Here is a 24,458-nt window from a genome sequence, read left to right on the forward strand (position 1 = left end):
TTATTTCTAGAAATATGCTGAATTATTTATCTATAAGACACTTTTCTGTGTTATTTTCGTGACTGTGTAAACGTGATGTCACTCTTAAAAATAATTTGTAACAATATTAATACAGATACACGTAGAGTATTTTTAATGGACTCCAAAATTGCAATTCTATCGTTCTTGGATAAAACTAGTTATTCAAAATACTTGAGTAATGAGAATTCGTAGGAATCTCGTATCTCTTGATGAGAAGAATATTTTTTGATTAAATGATTAATCAGAGAGATCAGTAGATGTTTATTTAAATATTACTTTAATGCTTTTTAAATAGTTGGAAAGGAATTGTCTCAAATACTGATTGAATTAACTCCTCTGAAATCGGAATGCATTTAAACGCCACCCGTAGTATGTTGCTGCTGGTTCGGTTGCTATCCTTTTTATGGTAGAGATTGGATGATTCCGTGCACGGTGCGTAGGATAACGACACGCAAGATTTACATAGAACGTAGGTGACGCATGTGCAATGTTTCTGGCCTACGCTCGTTAAAACTGCACTTCTACTTTCCCATAAAAGAAAATCTCTTGTGAGAAAAAGGGAACATGTTGCAGTTGGCCACGGTTACACAGACACGTTCCCAGACGAATTTTCTGGGTGATGAGAATCTAAGTGGCTTTCATGGTAATCGAAATTCAAGAAGAATGGGAATGTAGCATTTGTCTTGAACAGGAAAACTGAAGTTTCTATTCAGAGTTTAATATTGCAACTTTGTGAAAGGTAATGTGTAGTAAAATACAAATTAAAGAGTCCTAGAAAATTTTTAAATAAAAACTTCATTTTTATTGAGACTTTTCATGGTATGTCAGTAACTTTAAGAAAGTTTGGAAACACAGTTTTCTATCTCTTGCATCAAACAAAGTACATTCCACATTGTTTCTATTCGAGGTCCAAAAAAGCCACATTTCAACATTTTTATCCAAGAAAAAGTAGAGAAAAAGTGATAATATTTATGTCGACTGAATAATTCGAGTCAATATACAGCATCGTTGAACCATAGCGTCTGACCCTCATAAATTCTCTGATGAAGATGCGTCTCGAAGGCTTTAACGAAACAAAATTCCCAAAATAATATCTAGCGCCACTTGAGCAGGCGACTGGTGTCACTGGAATACCATGAGTGATTCCAAAAAATCTTACATAGCAGGGTGTCCCATAATCTATAGTACTATCAAGTAAGGAGTAATTTTCCTTAAGGAATTATACTGAAAATTTAGAATAAAAATATTTTGAGTATCAATCTTTCTTCTAAATAAAAAGAAATTGAATTTGAAGTATGTTTTAGTAGATGTTAATTTATATTTAATAACAGAGAGGAGCTTAAGAATATTTTTTTCTCCCATATTTAATTTTCTATAATAATTAGGTACCATTAATCGATAGTAACTCCAAGTATATAAAGTGTTTATTCATAATACATGCATCGTCTGAAAATAATCGAGATATTTTTGCTAAAAGTTTATACGCAGATCCTTACTTATAGAATACTGAAAATAATAACCATCAACATGAAAATAAAAAAAAGGTCTCTATATACCAGTAATAGTACCGAGGTCATTGAATATCGTTGCGATAAATGTTCAGTGCGATCTTATCAATCGATTATATCGTATCGAATTATCAGGTTGATTAGAAAATGCTATCGAATATTTTTCTGAAAAAATTGAAATCACTTCCGAAGATTATCGAAAAGAGAACCCCAGAAAACTTTCCCTTTTTAGAATCACAAAAGTAAAATCAATTTCACTCTTTTCCCCCTTCGATCATGGTCAGTGGTAATTAATGGCACCTCAGTGAACGTACTCCAGTCTCTCAACAGACCAATTGCCGCCAATTCTCTCGTCCCACCCCGTACATTTGCCTATCTATGCGAGGCGTATTTACAAGATCTCTCGCGCGGCCTGGAAGCGTAACCGAGGGAGGTCGCGTTAATATTTACTTTCATACGCAGCCTCCGCTCGCGGCAGTTCATTCCTGGCTGTATCGTGTTCGCCACAGTCTAACTGGGAACAGGATATAGTACCTTCGCGAATCGATCCTGGAGCACCGCTATTTGTCTTATCGCGGAACGATAATTGCCGTCAACGAGCCGACTACCCTCCCCACTACGCCGCCAGTACACGACTTCATCTCTTAGGATGAATGGATCGGTGTCCCTCCACGGGCAATTTAATTGACTCTAGACCGTCGCGAGGTCTCCAGTCCTTGCACTTTTTATCCCAGCCTGCGGTCGAACCCCTTCGTCGGTCGACTCGAAAGCGTTCGAGTGAAATAATTCTTCTGTTGGCTCGTTGAAGGCTGCTTGAAGAATTGCACGCTTGAATGGGACAAGCCATTGGGTGGGTTCGTTTAGTGTGGATCGAGGACAGTGTCTACTGAGAGGACAGGGTTTTCTGAAAAGACAGTGGTTTCTAACAGGACAGTGTCTTCCAAGAGGACAGTGTCTCTTAAAAGAACAGTGTCTTCTAACAATACAGTGTCTCCTAAAAGTATAGTGTCTCATAAGCTAATCGTTTCGACCGAAAGAAAGCTCGATTTGATTCGTTTTTGAGAGTCCTGAACTGGATTTAGTGAGATTGGAGGGTGAGTTTTGAGATGGTGTGAATTAGTGTTGAAAGGAAGCTAATTTTAGAGGACCTTTTGTTGGTAGCGAGTTAGTTTAGTGTGAGTTGTGTTTAGGTGCAAGTTGAGAGACCTTGTGGTTAGGCTGAAGGCTCTGAAAATATTTACCAGCTTAGTGGTGTTATGTGCTTCGACCTGAGTGGTTCGTTAAGACCTAAGTGCTTGATCAATGACGTAATCGTTCTGATCGTGTGATTTACGATATTGGGATTGAAATTTGAGCTACGCTGGTAATTGCTAGACAGTTGCACAACCATTCACTGAAGAGAATCTGCGGAATGCTATGAAATCGCATCTTGGAGAAGACTTTCAATACTGATAGAATAATCGTCACTGCTTAGAGCCTTTACCACATCAACTATTTAATATACATGTTACATTAAATCAAACACAGATACAAATTATTGCATTACAGTCTGTGAACACATCGTGCTGTGGTAAGACTGTTATTTAACCTAATCTGATTTACGACGGTAGCTTAAGCTGCCTTGAAAGAAGCTGAAACATTAGAAAAGTGAATCCCAAAGACAGAGCAACTGTTTTCCTTCCAGTTTCTTAAAAAGTTTCAGAAAATTCCAAAATTTTCTATCAACCCATCGATCAGACTTTCGCAGCAAATAAAAAGGCGCCCATGAACTCGTCGCCAGTGAACATCAATTCCAATTGGCCAGCAGCCAATTTCGATCGTCTCGCAGCAAACAGACAGTACTAAAAAGAGTATTCCATCGACGTGAATTTAAGAAGCAGTAGAAACTTTTTTCCCCTTATCTTTATGTAGGAGAATTTATTCCGAAAGACGTGGAAAAAATGTTGGCGATTGCTTCACACCATTAATAAAACATTTCGACTCTGTTCTACGATGACTGGAGGACAATGAGACAGTGATTTCATCGTTTCCATGATTAACCGAGGGAAACGCGACAAAGTGCGACACGCAACACTGGGGAAACGATGCAGTTGTGTCTGGAATAGCGGATTTGAGGCTTCTTCGATCCGGTAGATTTATTCGTGGATGATCTAATAATTGTTGAAGGACGAGCCCCATCGCACGGTTACTGGCTGAGTACCTAGTAATTAACGCGCGTCAACATGAGGATCCGATACGTGCCGCAGGATATTGGAAATTGTTACAAGCGTACGTTACTTTTTCTTTTGTTTACATATAGTTTACACGGTTTTTAGGCACTGATTGGAAAAGTTATTTTTAGGCGCGTTGAGGTAAATGTTTGCAGATTATTGAGATAGTTTAGTTTGTTTTTGATTTGATAGGGAGGATGAAATGTGGGATTTGGTGGTTTCATGTGGAGAGTCGATTTGTAGAGGTATTTTATTTACGATAGGACACTAGTGGGATTTTTGATTAATGAATGTCTTCTGTTATGGATTGGATAATTTGAAATGTCAAGGTGAAATTTTTGAGTGATTCTAAACATTTAGTGTGTATTGAAGGATTCATTTGAAATGTTGATTTGAGAGAAGTTGATCACTTGATTCGAAATTTAACTAGAAGCTTTAATTAACAGATTTTTTTCTACTTAATGTAGCCTATAGTGTTTGAAATATGAGGCTGAACTTTTGGGATGGTTATTTGTGATATTTGATCGATTTTGTATTCAATATTCAACGCAGTGTCAAAGTAAAATTCGACGAAAGACGAAAGATCTCTCAATCTTTTAAATTTGAATTTCAGTCACTTAACAATAAATATTAAGCAGTATAGTGGCTTTAGAAACATAGTGCGATCATAAACTCAGTGAAACGCTGGAGTAAACATGTTTTGCACATTCAGATAATCCACATGACAGAAATATTGGAAAGATAAGGATTTCAACCTCTCTCAGAACTGCGTGTTATTCTCATTTATTTGCATTTGGCAATGCGTCAATTTGCTGTACCTATAAATTCCCGAGCCACTGTGCTTTCAAAATAAAAATATACTCAATGCTTCACATGTATCAGTATAGAAAGTCAAGTAAAAAATATTCATCAGTAACGCTACAAAAAACAGATCTTCCTTTTCTGAAAATTTCATCTTGCAAAAACTCCAACCCTGATTAGAGTAACAAGACATTGAGCCACAGAATTAGCAGTCCACTCAGAACAGAAACTGACTTTTAATCCACCCTGTATTCGAAGCAGAGTCTCCCAAACTCCACTTTCAACCCACTTCTCTCGTCTCGAATCTTCTCAAAATTGCATAAGAAAGATACGAGTCCCCCAGACTCCGTCACTTTCAAAAAAAGAAGACTCCCACCGAAATAAAAAAATCTCCGCATTCCCAGTTCAGAAATAACCCTCGTGGAAGCTTTGGTCCGCGAGCAGCGTTCAGGGAGGAAAAGGCAGAAAGGGAACGAAATGGCGGAAGAATGGGAAGAATGCTGGATCGAAGCTTGTCTGAAGCGTCTGGAAAGGTCCTCGTTGCACAAAGCACGAGCACTGTGGCATCGGTAGTAATAGGATCGCTGTACGGGCCAATTTTATTGATCCATCGACTGTAGGCCCCCTCCGTGTTCTCTGCTTTCACAGGCACATTTTTTACCCCTTAATTGCACCGTCGCTTTAATAGCCGCCAACCAGCAATTAAGTTGCATCCAGAGGTATCCGCTCTCTTTCGTCGGTTTTTGCCCCCCTGTGTTGTTCGTTCAACGTTTCCTCGTGCATCATAGTCGCCACTGGATTTTTCCTTCCGCCGAGTCTGAGGGAAGGGCTAGACAGGGAGGAGGAAATAAACTCGATGCTCGATGGAGAAATTCATTTCCATTCTCGAGGGGAATTAAGACAGTACAAACGTCGTTCATCGAATTACGACGCTGAGTTTTTCATCGGCTAGCTTCTGTTTTACGCGGCGACCACGCTAATTGAATCGACCCTGCTCCTCGGCCTATCTTGTTTCTGACTCCCCTACCGAGGAGTCGCGTTCGTTTACCACTTTCCTGGGGAAACTTGGCGTGGAGTCGTTGACAGGGCTTGACAGTGATGGAAGCTGTAAATGGGTGGTTTGAGAATTCATAAGTGTGTCTTTAATCTTCGGAATACTGAGGAAAGAGTTCCTGAAACGCACGACTTGAAGAATGATAAATTTGAGATATCCTTTTTCTGTAAAAAATTGTCAAGACATTATTTATTACTATATTTTTAAGTTACATATTCGAATTTTAAAGATAAATATGTAAGAAGTGTAGGTTTGGGCAATCGATCTTAACATTCAGTCAGCTGATGCACATCGTGGTTACTAATTTATGAGCTTTCTGAGTTAGGTTTCTGGAGGTCATAAAAATAGCTTGCGAGTAACTCTTATGAGTAAATCATTTAAACAGGAATTTTTTCCATTATTTTGATGTCTGCAATGGATTCTGAGAAGACGTTCCACATTCTTGTTAACATTCTGGATGGAATCGTGCAGATGTCTGGAATCACTCGTTACTGTCGAATGGGCTCGCAAATTTCGTGCACACGTTGCTAGACAGGGATATCTGTACAGGCGCTGTGAATTCTTGATAGTTGTATGCAAGCCGTGGAAGACAGAAATAGAAAATTCATCTGTTGTCTGTTAGAGTTGTATACTCCAATTGGTCAGACGTTTATGTTCGCTGTAACTCTGATTTAACATGTTACATCAGGATTTATCTTGGGTTCTTTTGACCAGTCAGATTATAAAAAAAAACAGCAGAATAAATTAATATACGAAAAAGTAGCTTGTTTTTAAAGTATTAGCATGTAGTATGGAATAATTTAGCATAGTAGAAGAGGTAAATGCAAATTTAGCAAAGGAGAAGACACTTTTTAATTGTAAATATTCTAACTTTGGTTGGTAGCCTTAATAATTAGAAGACCATCTTTCATAATTTCATTTAAAAAGGAAAGAGTTCTAATATTTAATTTTAATATTCGTTAAAATAACTAATGAACTTCATTTTTATTGAGCATTCCCAGTTTATTCTAGTAAAATCGAGCCAGAGAGAACTGTTCGCGTGAATTTCAATAAATTTGTGGGCCACAATAATTCTGCTCGTCTTTTTGTTTCGATGTGGATGGAGCAATCTTGTTATTATTGAGCGATTGTACGGACGCGTCGTGCATGAGATATCTGGTACAACAGGAAGCGCAGCACGTGTCTCGAATTGCTCGTGAAAGCCGGAGATTCGCGTTGAAATGTCAAGGAACTGAGCCAATGAAGATTCATTTGACGATCCTTCCTTGTATATTTTTGATGTCGAAAGACTCAGACGCTGATCATTGCTTAATTTTACGTCTCGTCTGTTTTGCTCCTTGTGACATTCCACGTACTGCAATTCTATTTAATCTATCCCAAAACTTTTCTGACAGAAACTTCTTTTTCTAGAAATTTTTCTGTTCCTCTTCTTGCAAAATTTCGAAAAGCAAAATCTTGATCCTTTACTTTCCTACTACTTGCTTTCCATAAACATAAAAAGATAAGGCTATAAGCCTATGTTCAATGGTCTACTACTTTATTGGTGATTTTAATTGAAATTTATCCCGTAGGCGGCTTTCACGCGAACGATTTCTTTCTTCGTAAGAAAACTAGTGTAATTGGACATCTAATCAATCATAAACAGGAACCAGAAGTTTCTAAAGGCTGAAAGTAATTGATGAGTTACAATGCAAAAGCTTATCGAAATTGACCTCCTGGATGGAGCTCGTTACCATTCGTCCCTCGGGGAAAAATCACACAACTGGATTTAGAAGTCTATCTAAACCAAATTCATTGTGAAGCATCTATAATTGATGTATGTTTTTATCTCTCAATATTTAATTTTTTAAGCATTTTAATTTACGAATTTTAAGCTCGAAAATCTAAGTATTTCAAATCTTGCATTTAGTAACTAAATTTCCAATTCTCAGAAAAATCAGTCACCTACCTCTTCGTAGTATAAGTGGAGTCAGTGTGTATCAAATATTACAAATACTAAAGAAACTATTTATAGAAAGAAGCGATATCCACAGAAGCCAGAACATGTATAAACTTGTAACAGAAAGCATCGAGTGACATTAAGTCGTACATAAATATCAGAAATTGTCTGATAACGACCATTACAGAATTTTACGATCGCGTTCACGATAATCTGCATCCGAATTATGTTCATAAAGTTATTTTCACGCGATCAACCTCTATCTCGAGAGCGGAACGAAGGCGGTGCGGAGGCTGTCGCGACGCATAAGGCTGCTCTGATGCTTGTTTCGTATTTCGACGAGCAGCAATTGCATCTAACTCGCGTACAAAATTGCACGTCTCTTCCAGAACTCGGAATTCCTTCCAGAAAGTAATTCGATCGAGCGTTCGTGACTCCATTAGGAAATTCTGTCGCCTCTTTAATAACCACGTGCACCGTGCACCCGACTCGAAACCCTAATATCGCGATACGTCTCTGTCGAGAGCGTAGAACCAATCCACAAATTCTGCCATCGATGAAATTCAGCTTTTGCGAGAAACGCCATTTAAGGGCTCAGACATGTTTTTTTATTTTTAGAATTTACATCGAGTTGCTTTAGATTGGAATATTTAACCATTAAATGATATGGCAGGATCACAGTATTTATATTAATTCGTCTTTTAATATTTGGTAGTGAAAGGTATCTACCTAGGAATATCTTGGAGAGAGTAAGTTACGACTCTTCTGTTACACATTAGTAATAATTTTTTATAATAAAATCACAGTAAATGCCATCATATGTTGAAAAATGATATTCTCGTTTGAATATTAAAAACTTCGTAAGTCTTATTAAAACCATATTTTCCTAGAACTATGAAGGGATGATTTCCTAGATTCATCGCGAGTCGTGGTTTGCATAAAAATCTGAAAATTGTGAAAATTCTGCCACGATAAATCTGGCAAGAGCGACGCGTCGCGAAAAGCTGTGAATGCATGCGCGAAGTTTCTCATATGTGGCTCGAACACAGGAGCCCATCGAGAAGACATCACCGGAGCGGATCTCACGCAACGTGCTTAATCAGGCCGCAATTAATCCGCGTGCTTCCCTGTCGAGTACAGTTAGACAAAAGTGTCGACGCGACGTCGAGCGTCCTCGTGTGTTCGGTGTCGCGGCGACTTGAGATCGGTAATAAAGTATGTGTACGTAGACGGAGAATGCGGGAGATCAATGACCAATTAGCTTCGTAGAGTCGGGCGCGAGTGGTGACCGTAGTTTTTGCTTTGAGAATTTCTCGCGATTACTCTGTTATTACGCTGATTATTTATGCACCAAATTTACCACGTTCACTGTCATGACACCCATATGTGGATGACAATTTTTACATGACAAATTGATGCCTCGTATTTCGTATTAAATTTGAATACTGTTATGAAACACTTGTTTAATACATTTAAAAAAGCATTGAGATTTCTTATAGTTTCTTGTAGTTTCATATTCTTATAGTAGTACAAAAATATCGTACAGTGTAAAATGTTGTGGCACTCTAGAATACTTTCGATATTCAAGGAATTTCGAAGTCAAAAAACGAAGATACAAAGAAGTGTACAAAATCGTTAAAAATAATTGTTTTCGAGCGGCTATAACTCATCTAAATCAACTGAACTTCAATCACCAACTCAATCTGAACCACCCAACCGTAATATTTCAACTTCTTCAGTACCTCTACAACAATATTCGCTGCCTCTTGACTCTTTCCATTTCAAACGCTAAAAATAAAGTCACCATATTGGTAAATAACAGTTACTCGAACAGCACACAGAGCCGATGTGAACTAGTGACATGCAGAATCAACAAGAGTCAGTTCCGCGTGTTCCCTTTTCTCGAACCGCAAATTGCTGTTCTGAACATTCTAGGGCTGATTCACACTATCTGTCTAGTCGGCGGCAGTCTAGTCCTCGCGCCGACGCAGTGTAAATATCAGCAGCTGATTACATAGCAATCACCATCTAAAATCCACAGGAAAGAAAAGAGAAGATTTGTCAGAGTCTAGTCTATCTTCAGCTACAGACGGTCAGTGTGAAGAGGCCCTAAACCTTGTAGAGATTAGTCAAGTTACTTGAATTCAAGCCACTTGTATTTAAGTAACTCGACTAATCTGAGCGTGCCTAGACAAAACAGAAACTTGAAGGGATGTTTCAGTCACCTAAAACAACACGTTCACATTGGTCCAACCACCCCAAACCACTTGCATCCAAGTCTCTTGAATTCAAATAACTCGACTAATCTAAGCGTGCCTAGACAATATAGAAACTTGAAGGGATGTTTCAAGTCACCTAACATTCACATTGGTTCAACCACCCCAAATCACTTGCATCCAAGTCACTTGAATTCAAGTAACTCGACTAATCTAAGCGTGCCTAGACAATATAGAAACTTGAAGGGATGTTTCAAGTCACCTAAAACAACACGTTCACATTGGTCCAACCACCCCAAACCACTTGCATCCAAGTCACTTGAATTCAACTAACTCAACTAATCTGTACATGTCTAGACAATATAGAAACTTGAAGGGACGTTTCAAGTCACCTAAAACAACACGTTCACATTGGTCTAACCACCCCAAACCACTTGCATCCAAGTCACTTGAATTCAAGTAACTCGACTAATCTGTACATGTCTAGACAATATAGAAACTTGAAGGGATGTTTCAAGTCACCTAACATTCACATTGGTCCAACCACCCCAAATCACTTGCATCCAAGTCACTTGAATTCAAGTAATTCGACTAATCTGTACATGTCTAGACAATATAGAAACTTGAAGGGATGTTTCAAGTCACCTAAAACAACACGTTGACATTGGTCCAACCACCCCAAACCACTTCCATCGAAGTCACTTAAATTCTTGTAACCTGACCAATCTGAACGTGCCTTTAGTCAGTCTGAGTCAGTCATTCGGTCAAGCCGCAATTAATCTACCCGGTTCGCCGAGGAGTACAGTTAGACAAAAGTGTCGCGACGTCGAGCGTCCTCGTGTGTCTCGCCGCGGCGGCGAACCGTGCATGCTCGCCCGCCTTCTTGCTCGTCGCGTCGCAAAACGTCGCAAGAATTGGAGCGTGCATCGTGGCTGTGGTCGGGGGGTGTCCATTAATGCCGCGCGCCGCGCCGTGAAAAAGCTGTCCCCGTGAAAAAAAGCAGAGGCGGTGAAACGGGCTTCTGTGGACCGAGCCGTCTCTCGACTCTTGCAGCGAACCGACGATCCTCTGCATCCTCGACGTGTCTCCTCGGCTAATTCATTTGAGATCCTGCTGGGGTGAAAGATCGCGAGAATTGGTTGCTGTTTGTTAAAGTGATTGGAGATATCTATGATTGAGGAACGAATGAAACAAGTGTTTTAAGATTGGAGAGATTCGTGTTCGAAGGCTCTCTTTTTGTGTTATTTAAGGTTTTTAATAACTAATATTTCTAATAATTACATTGTAATATGTAAAAGTATAAGTACCTTGTAATATACTTAGTCTTTTATGCGTATGTTTCATAATGTTTTATGGTGTTTTTAATGCAGTAGGACTTCGTTTCACCAGGTTTCAATTATTCTTATAATTAGTCTTCTTTATGGAGAGTTATGGCTATTTGATGATAACAGTGTAATGAAACACCGATTAATATTTCAGCTATGATTAAATATTTGCTAGCAGATACTCTACTAAAAATAATAAAATTAAGATTCTTCCTAATATCTAACATATTTTCTTTTTGTTTCAGGTGAGTCCAAAGGAAAGCCTTTGCTTAAAGATAGCCGACATGATACTCGAAAAAGTCGGGGTGAGTTCCATATAATTAATCAAAGTAACTATGAATTCCAATATAACCTACTGAACATAGTCGTGAGAAAATCATGTATAAAATTGATTTAGCACCACTAGTAGAGTACTCGCTAAAAAATTTCATTGAAATCGCTTGAGTGGTTCGGGAGAAAATGGGCCACGGAGTTGGGCAATTTTCCACGTGAGTGGAATTCGATTGCGGGTTCCCTTAAATTAGAAAATCCTATTTAAAATTTCCAGGAACGACTCTGCTAGAGGACGCAGTAGAAATTGAAAAAATTTTTTAACACTTCGAGTTCCAATATAAGTAGATAATACCAACAAAAAACTACAGCAAAGTATATTAATAAAAACGTGCTCCATAAACCAAGTATAAAAAAGTAAAAAGAATTTTACAGAGTATCAGTTAAAGCTCAGCAATTATTAATGCAATATTGACACTCAATAAATAAATTCCGCGGTTAGGATAAAAAACAAAAGGATTTGTAACCGATACGATCGATCGTCCTTAGGAAATAAGTCGATTCAAAGTTTCCTCCAGTTCAAAATCTAGTTTACTAGGAAACTCTCGGAGTTCAAGAGTTCGTTGACCGAGAACAGTGGTTGCGTGCACCCTGGCTTTAACAGTTTGTCAGCCGACCGCTATTCTTATCGATCAGACAATATTGCACGTAAATTCACGCGGTTCTCCAATTTTTCCACGCCGTAAAATCGCGTCGAAAGCAAGACCAATCGTTTCTCGTTGATAGAAAATTGTGTTCAGAGGAAAGCGAGAAGCAAGGTTCGCCATTGGAAAACCTACGCGATGATAGACAGACGACAATTCGAGCGAAGAACAATGCTGCCTGTTGAGCAAGGTGAAGGTAATTTAACGAGCACAATAGGGTATACAAACTGGTTCGAAAGAAATTACTCTTTGTCCATGATTGATAGCGTGGTGAAGCTCGCTTCACGCTCCTTAAATTGCATTGTAATTAATCAGTTACGAGAATGTCGACTGTGTTCTCCTGATTGAGTAAAAAGTGCTTCGGGAAAAACAGCGGAGAGGAATTAATTTCTTGTTGATAAACTGCTTTAATACTAGGCAGTGAGAACTGCTCCGATTGTTGTATTGAAACACGTTCATGAAGCTTCAAGTTTTGGGAAAATTTTGCGTGAACATGGGGTAAATGGGTATAGAGATTGATTGATGGATTATTTTGGGAACTCTGTTAATAACTCGAGGATTTGCTATTCTAAATTGTGTGGGTATTTCAGTGACTTATTTGCGATAGAGCTACTGCAAGTGGAAGAAAATATTGATTCAGTTGTAAAAAGATTTTTCAATGATTTTCTTTTAGATCTTAAAGAAGATATCGTAATTACGTATATCGTTAGTTTGAGGTCATCAAATGTGTCGAAAGCTAAAATTAAGGGAAAGAGAGGTTCGAGGGGAAGGTTTCTGTGTCAGTTTCTCATCCACAATTAGCTTAATTGTCCTAGTAATTAGTCGATCCTGTTATTGTGTTCGCGCCTACGGCATTCCAGTGTTCGTAACCTTGCGGTTAATTTCTTTCTGCCAAGGCGATGCGTACGTAACGATGCCTATTAATAATGTTATGCGTCAGTCGATCGCCAGTCGAAGACTAAGTCGGTTTACTGTTTCGGGATTAATATTTTAGGCGTGATTTGATAGACGATTAATTAAGGAAACATACTGTACTTAAAATACAGAAAAGATAAGGAGGCATGTTGCATAGAAAAAAGAACAAAGGAATAAGTAAAGAATAAATTACATTTGCTTGCCTTTAATATACTAAGTTTTTCTAGAGATTTCAGAATGCAACGATAATTGCATTCCACAATATCTAAAAGATAATTTAAATGCAACTTAATTAACCGCGCCAAACTCAGATGATAATTACCGCAACAGTACATGCAGAAAATGACTTTACCGGTAGCTGTGAAACCAGTCGGTATACCAAAACTCATTTTTCCGCTTTTACCGACAAGTGGTTACTCAAAGATGCTTACAAGTGGCGCCTCTGTTAAACATAATTCGAAACTATTATTCGGCGAAGACGATAAACTTGTATTATTTTTGAACTTGGCTAACGTGTCACTAAATACATAATTAAAAGTATAATAAAATACACATAAAATTAAATAATCTACGCCACTGCACATAAGAAAATCTATCGATTATATTAAAAAGTATATACAGCTGTTGACATACTTTAAAGGTTTGTTTCTTCAAAAGTAATTAGTAACATCCATACCCAACCATTTCAAACATTCAAAAATGATAAAAATGATAAAAAGAAGTATAAAAAAGTTCCTACAGCAATTAAAAATTAGAAATAGGTCAGAAACAGTTCCCGCAAAAATAAATATAACGAAACATTTGGAAACCTCTGATACGAAGAAAATAACATTTGCTTCCAACTCCATTGTGCAACCATTTATAAATAAAATAACTAATTTCCCTTGTATTACTCTTAACATATGCTTGGCTGCAACTCAACTCGAAGGATGGACACTATATTTACAGTCTCTCAGTGTCTCATTAAAAGAATCGTGCTCCCGCGAGTCCTACGCCTATGCGAGCGCCAGCGATCGTATGAACGGCCATTAATGGTCGTACACCCCCTACAAGGTGGAGGAGAAGATCATGGTCGATTGTATATGGCGTTCCATTCGTCGGATCGTTGACCGTGCAAGGTGATACCGTATTCTTCACCTCGGTCTTCTCTTCTTACGCAAGCAAATCAATTTCCACTTAAAGACCACTTAAGCGCTTTCATGCTACGCGCCGTCTTCTACCCATAAACGTGGCTCCGCCCCCCTTTCCTCGACGAGACAGTACTTTCTAATGCGTCTATGGCGCCGCATTATTTTCGTGGAAACTCTTTTCCGCCATCGTGCCACCCTGGGATCTTTTGTCACAAGTACCAGTAACAAGTGTCAGGTTTGATCTTCTGTTCGATTTTGATGGCTAATCGAGACCAATTGTGGATTTCACTGTGATTTCAGTTACGACTTGCTGAAGCAGGCTCGTGAAAGTATTCTTTGGTTCAATTTGTGGATTGTTTTAGTGGGTTTGAGTTGGCTGAGGATGGCTTCTATATTTTGTGGATGAAGTGAAAATTGAATTTTTTGGAATTAGGGGATTTGTGGGAAGTTTGTGCTTGGATGATATTTAGTTTGTATGAATAATGGAGCTGGACTTTAAATCACTGTCTTCTTTTTAAAATAATGGGACAGTAGTTGGAGGATAATTAAGATATTAGTTCTTTTTTCTTACAAATTAGTGAAACTGTTGTAATTAGAGAGTACTTAATTAGTAAGTTAGTAATAATTGAATTGGATTCTGATTCAATTTCTTTTTAGAGATTAGTAGAAATATTCTTCATTGGTGATTTTTCATTGGGCTAATTTTCTTTTCCTTTTTATAAATTAGTGAATTGAGTAAAAAATATTTAATCACTGTCGATGGAGCTAAATTCCTCTCTTAAGACATTTATATATTGAGTCATCGTATTTTCACGTATTATGCACTAGTGACAGTGCTTTATGTAACAGTTGGATCTTGTTTCAAAATTAATTAGAGCTGACCTTTCACGTGCTTCGGGTCAGCATGAATTTGGAGCAGTTTCTGAAATATTAGTTTCATCCCTCGAGTGGGGGAACCGTCCTTTCACCTTATTTAGGTAAACGTTACCTCGTCACGTGTTAAGTCAACATTTGCATTTCTTATGATGCTAACCTGAATTTGCCATTAAAACTTCCACACGTTTTACTGAAGCGAAAGTAACTTCGTCACGCATTGAACTCGTAAGTTTTTATTTAAATCCTTTGATTATCACGTTCATCACTGTTGCCCTATTTAAACGTAAATTACGTAAAAATGATGAACGCTAGTCGCAATGCGATTTCTATTAGAAAACACGGGATTAATGAGGATGCACCATATATTGCAGTGAATGTCCAATTAACGAAATAAAAATCTTTCTGTTAATTTTAATGATGCGTTAATAGTTCTTAATGAACATCTAAGAGATTTCAAATACGTGCTTATGACAACGACCTGAATCTTTTTTTGGTCGACTGTTCAATTAATTGGATTCCTAGAAATCAGCCTTAATAGTGATGAAATCGTTTCTTAATTTATCAGAGGAATTGCATCGTAGCAGGTATTTTAAACTGTTACATATTTATGATTGAAAATTTTTTTTATTTTCGTTCTTAAAACGAGTGAAACTTTGTACTTCAGAAAAATTCAATATTTTGAAAGGTTGACGCCAGTCAAATTTTTAGACGATTGTTTTATTCTTTATGAAAATTAATTTGATATTTTTTTCTACGATTAGATGTAATAAATTTCTCTATTACACAAATCAAATATTATAGTAATTTACTGTACTATTTGTGTCATTAAAATGACAAACTTCTTCCTAAACAATTTTTCCCTCTCTTATTATAAAAGGAAAGCAAATATTAAGTAGTTCATTTCCAAAGCATTTCATTATCGAATATCAATCTCAGTATTAATAGGCGATAATTCCATATTGGCAGATAGGATGCAGTGATTCTGCATTAATCTCATAAGTAAAGCTTGATAAGTTTTCTAGTCGAGGGATTAATTCGCGAAGCGCGACGAAGGTCGTTGAATAATGGCACGATGAGTCCAAGCGTCATATTTCCAAGTTCAGCTATGCAAACGAGACAGGGAATTTTAATTTGTTGTTACTCGAGGCTGCTTCATCAGGTTGCCACATCGCCTTCACGCCACTCGTCGTCTCCCTTTCAAATCTCGCTCCTTTCCCACGTCTGTTCGCCACACGTTCTCTAACCATACTCCAGGTTCCAGTAAACACGCTTTGTTTAAACTTGAACAAGTGTTCTCATACCTGAAGAGCCTTACCACGTGAAACTTTATCAAGAATTTAAATTTTTCTCCCTTACACATTTATCAATTATATTTAATACAAAAATACATACGAATAATAAATTCCCAAACACTGAATTCTCAGTATAGATTGTAATACATACTGAATTCTCCTGTATTTTCTTATCCCCAGTATTGCAGCAAGTGAATCACTCTTCGACCTCATTTCGATTCACTTTGCCTAACGCAAGTAAAGAATTATTCAATTTTATTACGATAAAGAATCCATAAAGTATTAATCAAAGGGAGAAAATTGAAAATATATTTGACAGACGTTCCATCTTATTTGACCAACTAAAATACTGCCCATTTCTGCGAGCCAGTGAATTCCTCTTCATTAACCGCCGAGAGTATGCAACTCGAGCGCAGTTGCGTTCAGTTGCATCGGAACTTGCTACGAGCCGTGCATCTCTGCGGTCGGACAGCCGCGTATGTTCCTCCCTCTCCCTCGCTGTGTTCTTCGCCCGTGCCTCCCTTTCTCGTCCACTGCTCTTCTCTTGTCCATCCTTACCGCCGTGTCTCTCGTTCCCTCTCGGCGCAGAGGAACGTAGCGTTAAATTTCGTGCCGTCTCGCGTTCGACCGCAAAAACCGATCGGTAACGGTTGCACGTATCTTAAATTACATAAACAGTTACGTTAGTGAAATGATTGCACGCACGCCTGGGCATCGCAGTATTTATGCGCCGCGATAAAAATGCCTCGGTGTCAAAATCGTCGCGATGTGGGCCACACCGCCGCGAAAATATTCATTTTCTTTCGAGAGGAGGTGGATGTCGACTTTGGATTCGTGGGGATTGGTTTTGGATGCGGTTGCAGAATTCTGGGGAGATGGTTGATGAATATGTATCTTGTTTTGGTATTTTATTTATGTAATAAGCTTAAGCAATCCTTTGGTGGTCGTGAGCTCGTTTTTGTGTGAGCTGGTTTTGTGAGATTGTTTATTTAGAGTGAGGCTAGGCAGGAATTGTCGGTATTAAAATTGTTGATTTAATAGACCATATGACGTGAAACTTAGTAAAATAAAAAAGGTGACAAATCTGTATCTGAGAGCCAGACTAATCTAAGTGCTTCTTTATTTTTCAGGAGAGCAGAAAAACAAATGCAATCATCCATTTCTTATCATAGTATTCGAAGTAGTTCATACTATTAAATTTCTTTCGCTTATAACGTAAGTTGACTAATTAACAGTTACTCTAGTAAAATGAAGAAAAAGCAGTCAGATCCTGAGAAAAACTGAATTTTGAAAAAAATGGACTTGCCTTAGGCTGGCTCTCAGGTACAGAAATATGTCTCGTGAAACTCTAAACCAGGCTACAAAATAATAACTATTTCTTTAGCAGACACTTCTATATTCTTCAAAGATATCATTTCAATTTAAAAGTATCCATCATGAAAAGAAGAAAACATAATTCCATCACATGCAGGAAGAACTTAGTATCGATAGAATCCTTAAACTATCAGAAAGCAGCGCCATTGCAGACTCTGCTCCGCGAAATTACAGTGTATCGAGACTCGAAGCCTCCCCCTGCAAGCTCACGTTATCTCGTCCCTGGTTCGGCGGAAAAATTAGGTCTTCCGCCTTCTATCCACTTTATCCTCCTGCTCGATCCCATGGCAAACATTCTTCCTCCTTTTTATCGTCCCTTTTCCTCCTTCGTCATGCTCCCACGTGGCCTCTCGGTCCCTCGTAGATTCCCTATCGCATGGAATGTCCTTAAGCTGGCTTGTCCTCTCGCATGTGCCACTCTTTCGTCTTCCTCCCTCTCGAATCCTCCTCTGTTAGCCTTTCTGACTTCGACCCATTGTTTTCCTCCTTCCTACGTTCGACGTCTCCACCGCGAGAGAGGCTGTGTACCCATTTTAGAGTCGTTCCCCATCCCCTGCATCTCTACGGTCCAGGAACCGTCACGAATGGCATTTCGTTATTCCTTGGGAATGGGAAAAGGGACAGGGAAATCCTTGTTTGAGGACCGAACCAGCTGGATTTTAGATGAGTATTGAGTCCTTCCGGGAGCTTCTTTGGGTTCTCCAGGAGGAATAAATTGCTGGTGGGTCTTGGGTTTAAATGGAAATTGGGGGCCAGGGTCTGTGGTTATTTTTGAAGTCTTTTTTTAGTATTTATAGGATCTGTATTATTCAGAACCATTTTCAATAACTAATTCAGTTTGAAGTCTATCTGGTGAGTTGGAGAACAGTACAAGTCCAAATTAGCCATTTTGCATGGAACACACTAGGATCAAATATTTCAAAATGTGGTTCTTGGACTTGTACTGTCCAATTATTCCAACCCTCTCTAAAGAATTATCTCAAGAAATGATAAATTTCTTTCCTCTCTAGTATACAGTTTTATACTCTTCAACTAAAAGCACAAAAGCCACAAAATCCAAAATTGAAAATCTCTATGAACTCTCGTCAATAACCTGTCTATCTACATTCTATATCAAAGTGAAAACGTCAACTTTCGCTATTTAAGCCAGAATTCACGCATGACGGACCTCGACCGATCGACGATCGCCATCAGTTCCAGGAGGCGCAAACGACAGAAAGCCTCCGAAGGCCTCAATCGAAAATTAATTCTCTCGGCTGGAAAGGAAGACAAACGAGCGTGATGCAGAGTCAAGATGCTCGTGCCCGTTTTAGATGGAACAAAGTGCTTCCCGTTTTTATTCAGACACCGTCGCCACGATGCAAATGCTGGATGCAAATTGGCGGGCCACGAGCAACGGAAGTCGTACGTTCACGGGCACGAATCACGCTCCGTTATTTCCTGCCTGGCACGAGTCGTCCCGGCGCCTCCGCGCGTGCGTCCCTTTTAATCCAGAAAACGAAATCGGTGGATCTTCCTCGTGGATTGTTTTTAAACCGTCAACTAAACGCGGCTGGGGAGCTTTAGCAGGGATCAGCAGCTTCTAGAATATTTCTTTCAAGCTAAAGCGATGTTCCTCGAAGCGAGAACCACACGAGGTGCTCTCGTGAGGGTGCTTAAATTGTCTAAAAGGGTGTTAGATATTTTGTGACTTTTTGCTGAGGTCTGCACTTGGGAGAAATTATTTTTTCCTTTTTGAGTTGGAACAGTGTTTCTTTTAGAGAAGATATCATGGTTCCCTAGGGGGTGGTTTAGTTGTAAAGGGAGTTGTGCATTTAAAGATTTTTTTTCTTGCAGGCTATGCTTAAGAAAAATTGTTTTTATTTTTTGGTTCTATTCTTTTTCTGTTCTGAGTTGCAGCAGTGTTTTTCAAAATGGATACCATAGTTCTCTTAGGGGTGTTTCAGTTGTCTAAAATACAACGTCTTTTTTTCTAGTTACAGTTGTAGAAAATTATTTTCATTTTTCAATTATTGGTACTTAGGAATCAATACCTAAGGTATATGTGTGTAATACATTTTCGAAGAGAAAGTCAAATTTATATATTTTCCAATATTCGCGTAGTAAGCTACGTCGTAAACTCGAAGTTAATTTGAGGCTTGGAAAGAGCAGTGAATCTACGGCAGCCCTAAATTTTAGCTTCGGCTTTCGAGCAGACGTGGGAGGTATTTTGGTATCCCATTTTCCTGCTGCCGGAAATAAAGCAGTATTCTTGGCGTAGAAGCGTCTATGTACCACTACTTCCGGCACACACGTCCGTTTCATTTGTTTCTCTTGGTAACGAAGTTTCCAACGTGGAAAGAATCACGAAACGCAAATAGCCGCAAATGATTCGTCGCACGTCGCATACTAATCACTCGAAATCCTATTGTGAATGTTTTCTCAGTCGTGAATGTTCAGCTGATTTTCTTCTCTAGCCCACGTAGACATGTAGCCACGACTCACTGTCTCTCTTTTGCGAACAATGATTAGGATTTTTATGGAGAAATGCATACGTGATGAGGAAATAATTAACGAATCTAAATTAACTATCTTTTGATGAGGAATTTCTTAAAATTCTTAACATGTTTTAGATGTCTTAAAAGGCAGCAATATACATGAATTTACTGTTACTTAATAGGCATAGTACTCGCTATAAACTCAGCTCTATACATAACGAGTTTCTTAAGACTGAAAAAAAAGGAAAATTATTTTTACGATATAAGAGGAATAGTAATGATCTCATAATAAGAAAATACTCATAGGTATTTGATAGACAGTCCTCTTTATTCATATTACACAAGATACAAATGTTCACAGTATAATAATACAAAAGACACCACAAAATAATAAGTATTCTTATTTTACAAACGTCAAATGATTGATGGTAACATTACAATTTTATCAATATCCACTACACACATATCACAGTAAGAAATTGTTAAACTATTTGTTAGTTTCACATTTATTTTCTTTGGAATCTACTTTTATGGGTAACATCACATACTCTTTGACAATTCCCTCTGGTCTTTCTGAACACTGGGACGTATTGTCTTCAGTTTGCCGAGACTTTACACTAGTTACCTCTTCGTCTTTCTTCGATGTTTGCTCTCCATGGCATTTTTCTCGCAGCTTCTTCTCCTGCTCGAGAATCTTCAACCATGCCTCCTTTGACCCACAGAACGAAGTGGGTGGCAGCTCGTCCAATAGTTGATAGTAGTTTTCCCATTTATTCATGAAGTGGACTCCCAGCTCGCACTCAGGCCAAGGTTTTTCTCTGCACGGCGGTCCTTGAAAAGATTTTAGTTGAAACATTATCTGAATTTAATAAAAAATAATGCGAAAATAAGTAAAAATATTGAATTATTTTGAACTTACCAATACAAGCAGTTCGTGGACAGTCATGCTGCAATCCGTTTCGACGATAACAGTCACAATCTATGTAAACTACACCAGCATAAAGTTCCCTGGATTTCACTCTCTTCACCTGGCGAATTTTCGATTTTCCAGTCGACTTTTTCTGTGCCTTAGGTTCAGGCTTTTGAGGCTTTGCCTTAGATTGATCTAAACGAAATTTTACCGATGATGCTCGTTTTTTCTGAAAAAGGTTTCCCCTTTTAGTTATGTCTTTGGAAAATTCATTCTGTTACATTTATTCTATTTTTTGACAGTACGTAGTGATTACCTTAAAGTAAAGAGTAATTTCAGCTAAACATTCTCTTTCGGCTAAATATTATCTCTAAAGTTTTGGGTATTGAAAATTATCAAATTTTCAAAATTTTAAATTTACAAATTTTCAGATTTTCAAATTTTCAAAATTTCAAAATTTCAAAATTTCAAAATTTCAAAATTTCAAATTTTCAAATATTCAAATTTTCAAATTTCTTAAGTTTGTAATTTTCAAATTTTGTAGTTTTGAATTCCTCGATTCCAGTTCCTAAAACTCCATAATTGAGCTCCGAGTAACCCAACTTTGATACACCAACGCCCAAGCCATAAGCCCAAATTACTTGAAAATGTGACTTACATAATTCTCCCTAGCCACAGAATTGCCCTGCACCAGGACGTTACCGAGCGCATCTCGGCCCTTCTCTCAGAATTGCGTGTTCGAAAACGACCACGATTCGACAGCAACCGTCGGCAGGTGCACTCACTCTCTCGCACATTTCTCTGAGATGCAAATCGAGCCCGACGATTCCTGCACGTTCTTCACGTGTCCCTACGCCGAGGCAAAACCAACCTGCGGTTTCGTTGGTTTGCGGTGGTCGCAGGCACAGCCCTTTCTACTCGATTCGCCCTCGCTCGATTTGTACAAATCAGTCAGTTGACAGAGCAGCTCCTTCTTTTTTTGCTCGATCACGCCGCGAGGAACAGGCAGACGACACTGATCCTGGAGGCCATTCCTCTTCGAGCGACAAGTCTCATAACGCTCCACCAAACTGGGCGAAAAATGGTCCCTGTAACGAGTGATCAGCTCGCAGGAGCCAACTCGAGGCACGTAGGTCTCCAGGAACTCTTCGATCTGTTTATCACTGTATCCTCCACTTCCACAGAGATCCACCTTGGAAGGGACCTTAGGCTTGCAGACCTCTGATGGTCTCTCATCTCTGCCATAATCTGTTTTCATTGAAGTGTCTCGTGTAGGACACTTGGCAGAGTCAGAATTAGCAAACTTGACGCAATTTTGCACTGGTTTGCGGACCTTCTTAGGAGGACAGCACACTGGAGGGCAGACCCTTCTTCTGATAGCAGGCTTTAGAATAGAAGTGGCAGGCTCAGAATCTAGACCATTCCTGCGATCTAGTTTAGGAGCTTCTGTAATAATTGGGCGTCTTTCTTTTGCGCCTGTGCAAGTGTCCACACAGTCTGGTGGTGAGTGATAGATCAGAGACGTCTTTTCCTCGATTCTCTGCTGAGGTGACTTGTCACAATTGGTTGGAGTTGAGTCTTGCCTTCTGGTAGGGTCCGTGTAGCCGCAGTGTTTTCTGGGATCCTGTGGACGGCTGACCATGTACGTTCTTGGTCCACATCTGTCGACTCGTGTTTCAAGGCCACCTTGCTCGCACGAGATCGAGTTTTCTGATGGGAAAGCCACAAGCATGGGGCAAGCACCTCGCGACGCAGGCGTTTCGTGGAAGATCGAGCGAGGTTTCGCGTCATTTGAGCAATCATTGACTCTCGAAGTGGCTTTGGCGCCTGTACAGTCGACGAGGATCACGGGGAGCTTGCGAGGAGTTTCCTCGCAGCTGGGTGCTTCGATAGATTCTTTAGTTACTGGACAGTACGTGATCCTCGAGGAGAGTTCTTTGCAGCCTTCGTCTTTGGAGGGTGTTAGAGTGATCGTGTCTGCGCAATCTGGAGAGGCTGGTTTTGAAGAGGGTTCGAGGGTTTGGATGTAGTAGATTATTGGAGATTCTTTGGGGCCTTGATGGGTATGATTTTGGAGACTTGAAGGGTGGCAGTGTCTTGAGTCTTCGTGGGGATGGGATGTAACCCTGAAGAAGGAAAAGACTTGGCTGAGATTGCGAAGGAAGAACCAAAGAATTGGGATACTTATGATCACGAGTCAGTCAGAATTACTAAATATCAGTCTTTCATGAAAACAATGTTCCTATTTTTCATACCCAAAAATAGGTTTCACACTTAACCACCCTTCATCTATAATAGACACACCAGACCCAATTAGATTCACAAAAGGACTCAGTCCACAAATTCCCTCCAAAATATTCTACTCCCTCAACTTCTACCTCATCATCAGAAGCCATCACTATCAATTTTCCAAGAGAATTCCTACATATTCTTCACGACCAAAATCCACTCAACCACTCTTCATCCAAAATCGACGCCTCAGACCCACTCCACCCTCCACACCAGGACCCAGACCACAAATTGCCTCGAAACTATTCTACTCCATCAACTCCACACCTCGCACCCTAAGGTCCCCAAGTGGCAAAGGACATCTCCTTTGGTCGTCGTGTACTCCTACCTCGATAATGGGCCTGATGGTGTCCGTTTCGCTTCGACGTGAAGCCACATCTTCTGGGTGGCTGTGTTCCCATCCGCGGCTACCTGGACAACGTGTGCCACAGGTTGATCACCTTCGAGACGACACTCCAGGACCGTAGATCCTGGTGGATACCGCGTGCAGCAGGTGGTTGCCGGATGTTCAAGGCCACAGGGCTGTTGGAATCGAATTACATACAGCTCGTATCGTTCGATCTTTGTTGCTTCTCTTCTCCGCTGTCCCCGTGGCGGCAGGGGAGGCTATCTTTCGCGGAATGCCTTCTAAGGTATTCTTTTACCGTGCCCGCTCGCGAGTCACGATTTCTAAACAGCTTTTACGAGGTGTTTTTCGTCACTGGACTGTCCTTCGTGAGAAAAATGCGCTGAGGATGTCGACGTTCGATCACTCGTGTCCAGGTTCGTTGGCCTGAGATCCTGAGGACAGATCCTGAGGACCTGAGATTCTTTTCTTTTGGGCTGGCTTTTGAGGTAGTTGCTTCGACGAGGACTGATTGGAAAACACAATGTTCTCCACGTATAAGTTTGCTATTCACTGGCGAGTTCATAGCATGAGATATGTTTTCGATGTGGTGGTTGTACATTTTGATCTTAACTCAACAGAGTTGTACAGTTGAGAATGAATATCATTGCGTTGGTAGATGGAACGTGTCGCTGAGTTTAGGAACTTTTTCGACGACAATTTCGTACGATCGCGAGGTAATGAGGCGTGTAAAATTGATGCGTGCTCGGAGTTGTGTAATAGTAGGTTTTATAGGTGAAAGTGATTGATGAATCGTGAATG

General features: G+C 39.4%; 1 protein-coding gene across 1 annotated transcript in view; it reads left to right on the plus strand.

Moving 5' to 3' along the window:
• Raskol (Ras GTPase-activating protein raskol) overlaps window positions 1-24,458 on the plus strand; it is a 108,617-nt gene that overhangs the window by 278 nt on the left and 83,881 nt on the right. The gene's annotated exons all lie outside the window — the stretch shown is intronic.

This window comes from Calliopsis andreniformis, chromosome 4 (assembly GCF_051401765.1).
Source record: "Calliopsis andreniformis isolate RMS-2024a chromosome 4, iyCalAndr_principal, whole genome shotgun sequence".
Classification (NCBI taxonomy): domain Eukaryota; kingdom Metazoa; phylum Arthropoda; class Insecta; order Hymenoptera; family Andrenidae; genus Calliopsis; species Calliopsis andreniformis.